General features: G+C 48.0%; 1 pseudogene; it reads left to right on the plus strand.

Annotated features, from left to right (window-relative positions):
* Positions 1-7832: 7832 nt before the first annotated feature.
* On the plus strand, positions 7833-8444 carry LOC138822991 (high mobility group protein B1 pseudogene; annotated as a pseudogene).
* Positions 8445-9051: the final 607 nt, after the last annotated feature.

Consider the following 9051-nt stretch of genomic DNA (forward strand, 5'->3'; position numbering starts at 1 on the left):
TTCTGTCTCCCCCACGCTGTGTCAGGTGCTTACTGGGCGCCTCTCCCTTCCAAACCCCGCGTCCTCTGTCTTCACATGCGCGAAATCCAGCCTCACCTCTACCTGGAGCCGCAAGGTTCTGTGAGCAGCAGCATGCGGATTGATGCACGTAAATAAAAAGGTGCCTGTGCTGGTTCCTGCCATGATTAAGGCAGGTGTGTGGGGTGATTATTCCTTGAACAACCCCCAATATTTCTCACCTATGTCTCCTCGCCCATCATCAGTACTCTTACTGCACACGTGCCCGAGGGTAGTGTAGAGTCCTGGCAATTAAATCTCTGTGTGTGTGAATTCTTTCACTTCAGCTTGCTTTGTTTTGACATGTATACTTCCCCTTGGGAGCTATAGCCAAGAAAAACTCGACAATCCTAGGTTAAGAAAAATACGACCTCAATGCCTTCTTTACAGCGGAGCTGCCTTATTTATTGGATCCTGACATAAATTTATCACGTGTGTAATGATTTGCACAGGCTACGGGATTCTTGGAAGTACAGACGTAGATACCTAAGATAAGTGCAATATGTTTTTCTATACGCAAAGACAGCTCCAACGAGGTTACAGCTGGCGTCCGGTGTGCCTACCGGAGTGACTAGAGCCCAGCTGTACAAATCCACAGGTGCGCAGGGGTATTTTCATACCGAAGGATTCTAGATCATTTATCCTCTTCCTTCTGCCCAATGCGTGTATTTTGAAAGCTCTTTGTATGTCCTTTCTGCTCAGCACCATGGAACTTATTTCATAAAACGGCTTTGTGTCTGGACCCATTAGCAATGTAAATGAAGACAAAATTCTCACTGGAGCGTAGATGGTCCTGATGTGGTCTCAGTAACCAGACCTGACTTGCGTAACAGCAGCTGGTGTGACGGGGAGAATGTTACACTCAAACGTTACTTTACCTCCCCCAGAATGTAGCAAGAAAGGCTCCCGATGTGCCAAGGAGAGCGCCCCACCTTCCCCCCACTCCAGCTCTCCAGCAGGGCTCCATTGTTTGTGTAGCTATTTTATTTCTTAAGAGGAGCATCTGAGTTCTTGGGATGTGTGAAATACAGGCATTCTTATACTCAGAATAACATTGGTGCCACCGAGAAATTTCCTAGCATAGTTACTACAGAGAAGTCATGCACTGGACCGATTATTTTTCCCAACATTGGAATATTTAGAGAACACCGACTTCTAATTTTGTGCAGCAAAAAGGAATCTTACATTCCCCGAGTTAATCTTAGGCACTGATATTTTATGATGTCCAACGTTTATTATATTTTAAGGAATTTTCGAGACTTCGTTGACAAAGGAGAGTAAGTGAATCTCAATAACGATTTAATCCATTAGAATGTGACATGTGAATCAAGAGTACCTAGGTGACCGACAGCAATCCAGCCATAAAAGAACAAATAATGAAAAAGAGTTACATCTCTGAGAAAACTAGTATTTTTTTTATTTCTGTTAATGAAACGTGGCTTCAGTTTTGAACATTCACACTTCACGTGGGATTTGGGATCAAAAGTAAGAGAAATACCCATACCTTGAGTTCAGGCCGTGACAGACACTGATGCCTTCCGGGCGTCACGTCAGGCCAGTGGACACAGGTCCGCGTCCCTGCCTTGGACGCTCAAGGCTTGTGGCCTTGCGTCCTCGCTCACTACGGGCGGGACAGCTGGAATTCCACTTCTGCGCTGCGCACTGAGGAGGGTTCCCAGGGAGGGGAGGGGGGTGATGTCTGGGGCCTGCGCAGATCGCGCCCTGGGCGTCCGCGGCTCTCTTGAGCAGCGTCTGCTGCCAGTGCTCAGCTGCCGGCAGTCTTACGCTGCAGTCCTGATGTGGCATGTGGGGGTAGCTGGTAGCTCAGAGTCCTGGAGATGAGCTTCTCGGGGGAAAATAATCCAAAGGCGCCACAAATGAGGATTGAGAGCAAGAAGCATAGGTGTGCCACAAGGAGCGTCGCTTTGGTGCATTTGGTGCCCTGGACACCTCCATAAGTTCTTTCCAGGAAGGAGGACCACTGTACCCAGAAGACCACTGTACCCAGAAGACCACTGTACCCAGAAGACCACTGTACCCAGAAGACCACTGTACCCAGAAGACCACTGAACCCAGAAGACCACTGTACCCAGAAGACCACTGAACCCAGAACACCACTGAACCCAGAAGACCACTGAACCCAGAAGACCACTGTACCCAGACCACTGAACCCAGAAGACCACTGTACCCAGAAGACCACTGAACCCAGAAGACCACTGTACCCAGAAGACCACTGAACCCAGAAGACCACTGTACCCAGAAGACCACTGAACCCAGAAGACCACTGTACCCAGAAGACCACTGAACCCAGAAGACCACTGTACCCAGAAGACCACTGAACCCAGAAGACCACTGGACTCAGAATTACAGTGAGTTTCCCCAAAGGGCACGGAGCCGGGGCTGCTGTGTGGCACCGAGTCTTCTGAGCTCACGGCCTCCAGCCGTCCACACCGCAGCCCCTGACTGAGCTCACGGCTTCCAGCCGTCCACACCACAGCTCCCCGTCCCCCTCTTCCCTCCGCGATCACTTCAGTCCACGTCTGTCCTGTTCCCCCAGCCACCGTCACTCAGGATGATATCCCAGGGTAAATGTGATGGGGTTCCTTCATGCTGGTTTCTAGCAGGTCGCATATGATGCAGGAGCAGAAGACACAGCACCCCGAGGAAACCCCCTGGCTGGACAGCAGCAGCAACAGAAATAAATCTACTTCTTTATTTCCCCCAAGGGCTGTCTAACTAAAAATGTAGAAGTAAACTTTACAGAAAGCAGGTTGAATTAAATGTGTAAATGGGCAGGAAAGCATTACCACTGAACAGCCATGTAAACTCAAACGGTGATTAATTGCTTACGTCTACGCTGAGATGGAGATAAACGGAAGTGTCTCCTTTTTGTCTAAAGGCTGCTTAGGATCATAGCAAGCATGCCAACACGCTGCGTTGTTTTAAGAATTATGATTACTCAGTTTGACTTGCAATGATTAGAGACGTGACATAAATAAAAGAAAGAAATTATATTATCGATAAGTACATTTTATTGCAACCGATATTATTGTCTGCAATAAAACGCCATGCTGGGCATGGGCTCATAGTTCAGCAGCTTATGATCAAACCAAGTTCTGGTTGTAACGAACTGTCTGATTTGAGGTGCAGCACGGGTCCTCATGGCGGGCATTCAACCCTTACAAAAACAAGGCGTGCTGAGGGGCACAGAGACATATTTACTCTCCTGCGTCCTGTCGATCTGTGTCACCTGACCTGCTGAGCACAGGCTGTGCGTCCATCCTAACCGAAACAAAATCCACAGCCCAGACGCCCGCGTCCACTGGTGAACCGTGACCCCCACACAGAGGAAACAGGCAGCACCCAGGACTGATGAGCAAGAGACGGAGGGTGTTAGCTCAGGAGGAGAGGGCCATGGAAACCCACAGAAGGGCCAAGATGGGGCAGGGACCAGGGTGCTGCTATCTCCCCGAAAGCCTACTGGAAAGTGAGGCGGGGAGGCAGGGAGATCTCTGAGGACATAAGCAGAGCGAGAATCTGCAAACAGCAGCCTTGGAGCCACTCCTAACCAGCCAAATGCCGGCTGGAGGCGTCCCTCCACCGGTACAGAATCAGCTGTGAGCAAGAGAGGTGAGGGAGCATGAGGCCTTCAGTTCAAGCCCCAGGATGGCGAGAGAAGATGACAACCTCAAAAGGAGACAAAGAACTGGAATTCCAAATTATGTAACGAGATTTGAAAGCAGCAATACAAAGATGCTCCATTTATTATTATTATTATTATTATTATTATTATTATTATTATTATTATTACAAACACACCATGGAAATCGGGAAACCTCAGGAAAGAAGCAGAAAGTCTCAGAGAAGAAGCTTTATGAAAACACACTTGAAGAATGGCTCGTTTGGGCAGCCCTGTGGCCTCGCCTGCTCGATTCCCTCCAGGGGAAGGGGACGGGCCGCTCTGCACACGCCCATGCTCTGTAGCTCAGCGCTCTGTGGCCCTCTCGAGCAGCGGGACCGTGAGTGTTTGTAGAGCCTGACCAAAGTACCAAAGCAAGACCAGACACCTTTTCTTACCTAGAAACCTGTCACATTAAGAAAATAAGCGCTCCATACCTCAAAACCCATTTTCCTCTCATGTCCCTCTGATGAACTATCGAAGCGTTTCCTCCGCCTTTATTCAACACCAAAGTAGTGGGTGTGGAGGTAAATTTTCAGTGGCTCCTGTTGGTCCTGGGTTTCCATCCGGGCAGCAGGCAGCTGGCCGCCAGCTGAGCCCAGGCTGACCTGAGGGCTGAGTGCCTGGTCTGCTCTGAGGTTGAACTTCCATACTCCTTCTTCACCTCCTGAAGGCCAGGGTCTTGCTCTTCAGTGAACTCTGTGCTCCAGAAAGATATCCACAAACCATGGCAAATGCTCCTTTCTTTGGCTGTAATAATCTAACCCTTAAACCAAACCGTTATTAAATGGATTATTGTCCAAATAATCCTAGCCCATTCTCCACCTTCATACTTCCTACCTGGGAGTGAAATATTCCCTGGATTTCCACCGAAGAAGCATTTGATGCACCACAACTTCCCAATTTTACCAGTGATGGGAATTAAAATGAAAAGGTTTATGTTTCATTCATTCGTCCCTTGTCACTGTGCCCGTTTTTCTTGACATGTATGAGCTATTCTTGATTGCTCTCATTTTTCCTCAGCTCCCTTCTGGGAGCTGCTGCGGTGGGCAGTGGAGTTTGCATGGATTCTTAAAACATCTTTTGAGCTCCATTGAAGCTGGAGGCCCCAGCTCTCTTCTTTTTCTGTAGTGGCTCCGAAGCTGCCCCTCCCCTGGCCCAAGGAGAGCTCTTAGGAGGGCTTACCCTCCAAATCTACCTCACTAGAGCAGCACCATGAAGCCTTTCAGTGATTTGTAGAACGACGTTTACCCTGGAGATGTAAAAGGACAGCTTCTCATCGACAAAGGGCCCTGGGAGCCTCATGAGTTGCTCATTTTATCCTCCCACACCGTTTCTTTATTTTCACTCATGAAAGCTTGAGAGAGGTTGGCATCTGCATAAAGCTGTCAGATGTCTACAATGCGCAGAGCCGGAGGATGGGACTCACCCTGGCCTTGGAGGTGAAACGTCTCCATAGCACAGGAAGGAGGAGGAGGGAGAGGAGGGAAACCGGAGGAGCACAAGCAGGAAATGCCGTGCTGGGTCTGGAGGGCGCAGAGGACGGTGGGGGGGGGGGGGGGGAGAGGAGGGAAACCGGAGGAGCACAAGCAGGAAATGCCGTGCTGGGTCTGGAGGGCGCAGAGGACGGTGAGGGGGGGGGGGGGAGAGGAGGGAAACCGGAGGAGCACAAGCAGGAAATGCCGTGCTGGGTCTGGAGGGCGCAGAGGACGGTGAGGGGGGGGGGGGGGGAGGAGAGGAGGGAAACCGGAGGAGCACAAGAAGGAAATGCCGTGCTGGGTCTGGAGGGCGCAGAGGACGGGGAGAAGGGGGGGAGGGGGGAGAGGGGTCCTCTGCGATGCTCTGTTGTTTCTGTGGGTTCTGGAATGTCCTTTTCTAGTAGGATCTATCCAGACTCAGAGCTTTTGGAAGTACACATCAGATTCACACACATGGCGCATTGCAGCCTTGCTTTAATGTGGAATAATATTGAAATAAGACGTTGGGATTGGACATCCTGGGAACGTTTTCGCAGACACTGAGCCTCCAAGGAAACAGAAGGAGAAGATGTGTTCAGAGAAATACTGAATCTTTGAAAACATTGACAGCTCTCAACAGCCCAGCTATGAAAGTAAAACATTAATCGCCTGTAGTTATTGGTTAAAATAGATAGGCGGGACTCCCTAACTGCAATTCCAGTGGAAGAGGTAAACTTGCTCATAGTAACCTCTGGGCCTCCGTGGAGCTAGCATAACGAAACTCGCTGGTACTATCTATACATTAATTACAAAGTAAACTTTAAAATCAAATTACTTTATTGAATAATTAATAATAATAAATTATTAAAAATCAAATTATTTTTGTGCTAACCACATCTATTAAAAATGTTTGCACTTCACTGTTCAAAAATTCCTTTGTGACAGAATCATACTGAAAAGGTTGATAAAAATCCATTTCAACTCACAGAGTTTAAAACTACCATCTATCTGTGTGCAGTGAGGTGTATTGGCAATGCAGAGTAACTTATCTTGAAGAAAAATGGCAGTTGCCCACAAAATCAATCTCTGGTAAATCAATTTTTTAGTATGATGATTTATTGAAAGCTATGGTTTCCCAAATTCAATATCTACAACTTAAAATTAGATTTGTGGGGAGTTATACAAACAAAAGTTAAGGAAAGAATCCAACTCTCTTTTATTTCTAAAAATGAACTTTCTGATATGGCATGGCACACTGGAATGGCCTAATTATCAAATAGTATAATTGTACTACAATATGTGTGTGCATGTATATATATTTATATTCACATGTGATGGTGTGTGCGTGTGTATACACTCAAGTAGAATGCATTTTCTTTCAATATCTCATTTTACAAATTACCCAATGTCATAATGATAGAGTGTTTTAAGAGATTATGGCTTCTGGAAATATTATTGTTGTAGAATTATTGTTAATGTGTTCAGTTTATGACATGGAATTTCAGACTGGTTTTTCATGTCTGGGTATAACTATATACATAGTTTTTCTCTTCTTAGAAGGTTTTCATTTCCTCCCCTATGAGACTGAGTTCCGTAAAGGTCAAGCTAATTTTTCCATCTATCTCCTGAGCCTATTTCACGGTTACTTACAGTATTGGTTCAATTACTTGTTAACTGAGCAATAGATCCACAGATCTGAGTGTAGACGGACTTGTCGTCTTTGTTGTTGTTAGAACTTGGATGTTGGAGGTTTTCTTATTAGTGATAGGACGGTAAGGCTTTTCAAGTCAGAGGAGGTTGGGAGTTCAGGCCGCTTTTGAAGGCCCAGGATCCTGTGTGTCAAAACAGTGTCCACATGCGCCAAGCACACATGCACGGGCTGCCACGCACACGTGAGCAGGAGAGGGCCGGTTTGCACGGCCTCCTGGGGGAGCGCGCGTCCCAGCGGTGGCCACGCCCTCGCTCGAAATGGTGGCCTGTGGCCCAGGCCTGCACCGAGCGGATTCTGTCTTCGCACCACACCACCTCTTGGCCACAGATGCTCACAAGCGGTTCACACTCATGCTCCGGGTGGTCACCCTTCCCCCCATCTTCTCAAATCCCACGACTGGCTGCCCAAATCACACGCTGTGCACCCATAAGAGAAGTGAAACGAGAAGTCTCTGGGGGAGGGAAGGGGCAGTGGGAGAAAAACGAAGGAGGAGGCGACCGTGCTGGACAGGCTGACTCATCACCTTCCTCGTGTAACCGTAACCCTCTGCGCAGCGTCCTTACAATAACACAAAGTAAAAAAGGAAAGCCTCTCTTTGAAGAGCAAATTTTAATGTAGTTTTAAAAACACCAACGAAGAAAACACTACCGATCTTGTTTAACAAGTTCTTCAAGACAAAAAATTAAGGGACTATTTTCTAACACATCGCATTAAATCAATACAATCCTCAAATCCAAACCTGCTCAGGGCACTATTGGAAAGGATAACTGCACATCAATCAGTGCCAAAACACAAACTGAACAATCCGAACAACGCTGTAACACAGCCTGGCTCTCAGCCATTGCAGTACGTTGAGCTCCACAGAGACAGCACGGCACGTGAGCCGGACGGGCACCGAGCGGCTCTGCCTCGCCGAGGAAAACCACACATGGGCAGAGGAGGGCCTAAGAGGCGAGCGGCAGAGCGGCATCCTCTGCGTCCTTTGTGCAAACTTGCCGGGAGCAGCACAAGAAGCACCCGGATGCTTCCGCCAACTTCTCAGAGTTTTCTAAGAAGGGTTCAGGGAGGTGGAAGACTGTCTGCTAAAGAGAAAGGGAAATTTGAAGATATGGACCAGGCAGACAAGGCCCGTTACAGAAGAGACATGAAAACCTACATCCCTCCTAAAGGGGAAACAAAAAGAAGTTCAAGGATCCCAACGCACCCAAGAGGCCTCCTTCGGCCTTCTTCTTGTTCTGTTCTGAGTATCGCCCTGAAATCAAAGGAGAACATCCGGGCCTGTCACTGGTGATGTTGCAAAAACACTGGGAGAGAAGTGGAACCACACTGCTGCAGATGACAAGCAGCCTCACGAAAAGAAGCCGCGAGGCTGACGGAAAAGTATGAAAAGGACATGGCTGCCTACCGAGCTAAGGGAAAGCCTGAGGCAGCAACAACAGGAGCTCTGAAGGCTGAGAAGAGCAAGAGGAAGGAGGAAGTGGAGGAAGAGGAGGAAGATGAAGAGGATGAGGAGAAAGAGGAACTGAATACTACTCTGTAATTGCAAAAAAAAAGTTGCAGCTGTTTTGTTGACATTCTGAATGCTTCTAAGTAAATACAATTTGTTTCTTAAAAAAAAAAAAAACACAGGCTGGGAAGGTGGCTCAGTGATGGAGCGCTTGCCTTGTATGCATGAGGCCCTGGGTTCGATTCCTCAGCACCACATAAGCAAAAAGAAAAAAGCCAGAAGTGGTGCTCAAGTGGTAGAGTGCTAGCCTTGAGCTGAAGAGCTGAGGGACAGCACCCAGGCCCAGAGTTCAGGCCCCACGACCAGATCCCCCCCCCCAAAAAAAACACCAAATACCTGTAAGCACTGTATAAAACTGTAAAACACTACGATCCCATTGGGTGTAAGCAGGAATGCAGTTAGTTGTACTTTAAAAAGAAAATGATTATTGTATTAAACACACACACACACACACACACACACACATTGTAACACAGGGTGGAAAGGCCGCAAGTTCTCTAAGTGGGGACAGAGAAGGCGTTTGGTAACTTTAACAACCACGCATCAGAACGTCGACAGAGAGCCTGCTTGTGTCCGGGTTGCCCTATTCAGGAGAGAGCCCCGTGGAGCATACCACCCTGGACGGGCTCCGGCCGAAGGC

This window comes from Dipodomys merriami, unplaced genomic scaffold, assembly GCF_024711535.1.
Source record: "Dipodomys merriami isolate MVZ:Mamm:240054 unplaced genomic scaffold, mDipMer1.0.p SCAF_12, whole genome shotgun sequence".
Classification (NCBI taxonomy): domain Eukaryota; kingdom Metazoa; phylum Chordata; class Mammalia; order Rodentia; family Heteromyidae; genus Dipodomys; species Dipodomys merriami.